Here is a 3,418-nt window from a genome sequence, read left to right on the forward strand (position 1 = left end):
GCATCTGATGAGCAGTCCAGTGTGGTGCAGTTTGTGCCATTTGCACAATGGGTTGAACAAACATTGACAGAGGAGTTACTGGTTGCACTTGGACAGTAAGCTTGCTTTTTAGCAACATGTTCTGTAGCGGAAAAAGTATTTATAGATTAGCATTTTATCTCTCCTGGAGGGTATTCTATAATGCTGGAATAAAGGAAATGTCATTGATACTTATAGCAAACAGACAAATTATTTTTCAGTCCAGTCTTTTGAGAATAAAATATATACTATAAGCAATTTGCAGATTTTTCTTCTGTTTGAACATACATACAAGTATTTGAATAAAGGTCTCTGCTAGTCTGTCATTTTAGTGTAGCACTAACTCCTATGGGTAGGTTTGTATACTGGTGTTCACTTCATTGGCAGACTTAAAGGCCTTCTTTAAAACTGGAGGAAGATACAAGTGACAATTACCACAAACGTATGATTTCATTTATTAATTCCTTATATCGGCTAGTGTGTTGTGTGCATTAAAGCAAAGGATTAGACCACCAGCACTGTTGACCACATTATAAAATACATGCCTACAAAAAGCTCTTTTATATATCATTAGAGTTGATCAACCACCTTGAAATTATCGACCCGCTACTCGGCGGGCATAATCGGCAGGACGGGAGTCCCCATGTGTGCAGAGGGAATCCCCTACAACTTTATAGTAAACATGTGCTGTGCAGGACCCGCACGGAGCATGCCCACTCTGATTTCAAGAACATGCTCTGCACGGAGCCCACACTGACATAGGACTCCGTGCACAGGGAACCCCTCATGTCACCCTGGTGGGCATGTGCTGTGCGGGACCCGTGCAGACCATGCCCACACTAACCCTGAGTACCTGCTGAATGGTCGGCCCCCACACATTTTTACCTCACCAAATATGGCCCTCCTTGCAAAAAGTTTGGACAACTCTAGATTAGACAAAGGTATATGGATGCTTCTTTTCCTAACAGGGAAAAAACAAATGTACAGATAGTGCCCAAGTTAAGGACATCCGACATACAGACGACTCCTAGATACGAACAGGGCTTTTCTGCTCTTGCTCATGTGCAGGATGGAGCCTTGATGGGAGGAGGGGCGGTTTGTATGACTTGCAGAAGAAATCTTTTGCTAAAGGTTGTGGGTGATCCTAAGGAATGTTCTGCAACCTCTTGTAATTCTTTTATGACCAAGACAAACTGCAGTTGTTTCTTTTTGCATATCAAAGCATAACTTGCTCCAGAAGTTAATGACTGGGCTTCATACCCTAAAAATCAAGTATTCCCTGAAAGCCAATGCTAGGCTATTAAAACAATTTTAAAAATGGGGATGGAAAAGATTGCAGATGCCTATTGATTACTTTTCTTTGAATAAATTCATAATGTACTTGTTATTAAGGGAATGTAAGACCAATTTCAAACGTCAGAGATGTGTTCTTTATTAATTAGTTCCCCCATGGCACAAGCAGTACATCATGATCGGCAAGGTTTTTGCTGCTTTTCTCTAATGCAGCCTTTTTCAATTTTTTAACCCCTAAGGAACCCTTGAAATATTTTCAGTTCTCAGGGAACCCCTTCTTGAACCAATATAAAAGGGGTCAGTGGGAAAAAAGCCTCTTAGATTGTTGACTAATGAAAAGAATACCCCTTTACCTTTAAATTTATTAAAAAAAAACATTGTTAGAGTCATGAAGCCAACTTTACCAAGTGATGTTCGCCCCAAAACTCTGCAGGTATCAATAATGAGAGATCAATCTGCCACAGTTCAAGAAATTCCTAGCAACCTCTGGAGGAAACTTGGGGTTCCATAAAACTATGGTTGAATAGCTGTTCTAGAAAGTAAATAACAATCACTCTTTGCTTTGCTTAAACTGCCCATTATCCAATGACAAATAAATATATAAATACAAAAAAAAGAAAAGAATACATTACAGGATTCTTTAATAACTGCCTTCCAAAGGATATTTACCCTTATCTGTTTAGTATCGAAAGGCTCATGATGGAAATTGGACACAGCTACAGAATATATAATAAATTCCATTGGTATGTCAATTGAAATAAAATATTACAATGACAATAAACAATAATAAAAATAAGTCATTTCTTACCCCGATTCTCACTGCTACTTCCATGCGCTAGCACAGCAGCCAACAGAATGGAGAAAAGCAGAACCTTCAGCATTGTGGAATCAAATTTGAAGTGTATTCAGTATAAGTGGAGGAATGACCTAGACAGAAGAGATCCCAGCAATTTATTTATTATTCCTAAGCTCAACACAAAGGATGTTCCATTGTGCAGGATATATTGTCCTATTTTTAGCAATAATCCTTTTCTTTTTTAAAAGACAAATTAGAAACAGGAAACCTAATATTGATGACAGTAAAAGTAAAATATGTTGTGGATTGTCTGTTTTTAATTCAGAACATTGTTAGGCTATTTGATATGGTGATCACAAATAGTTTCTTGAAACTTACTATTATCCTTAGTGTCCTCCTGGTCTTTGTTCCAGACAATAAGTTGAAACTACTCAGTGCAGACCCAACCCATGTAAAAGAGAAGTCTTTAATGTACATACAGACAGAAATATAATAAATCACAGGCATCAGATTGCTTGTTATCTCTACCTTAGTATTGTTATATGAATTGAACAGTATGGAGATGCTATTTTAAAATCCATTTTATTGTTTTTAAAATTGTTTATATTTCATTATAAAGTATATTGAACCTCCCCATGATTTCTGAAGAAAATAGTGTTCGGTTCTGGTTGAATATCATATCACTTTATCATACAGTTAAAGCGACTCTGTGGCTAAAATATAAAGTTAAAAAAAAATTATGCATCAAATATACTATGAGGATTGCTGTGGACCTGGACACTGTGATTTGATTCCCTAGACTTTACGTATCTTCAGGACATAAACGTGACATGGAGGCCACTAGACAACCACAGTACATGACAGAGTACCAAGCACGTGGCACAACCTGAAGCTGTTTTCAGATGATGAAGATGAGAGCAGTGGATGATCTTCAATGATAGTTGGGACAGATAAGTATTAAACTTTTTTTTGTATAGACGGGCCTCACTTTTACCTTTTTTTTAGTGACCAAGCTGTTTTAATAAAAATATGTTATGACTTAAGCATGAAGGCTGCCCTTTCTAACCTCTGTGTATGAAAATTCTAGCTCCCGGTTGTCTTGTCCTTTTGTGTCTCAGTACTATTACTGTCTCCAATCTAAAACAAACATACACAAATAAGAAATAGGTTAGCAATGGCAGTTCTCATATTTCTCGAATTCTAGGTTTACTTTAAAAAAAAAGTTTTTGATTAGATTAGAATCAAATTAAAGTAGTGTTGTTTTATTTTGTGTTTAGGATATATCAAAGTTTGTTTTACGATAGTAGGTTA

The sequence above is a fragment of the Pyxicephalus adspersus genome, chromosome 10, assembly GCF_032062135.1.
Source record: "Pyxicephalus adspersus chromosome 10, UCB_Pads_2.0, whole genome shotgun sequence".
NCBI lineage: Eukaryota > Metazoa > Chordata > Amphibia > Anura > Pyxicephalidae > Pyxicephalus > Pyxicephalus adspersus.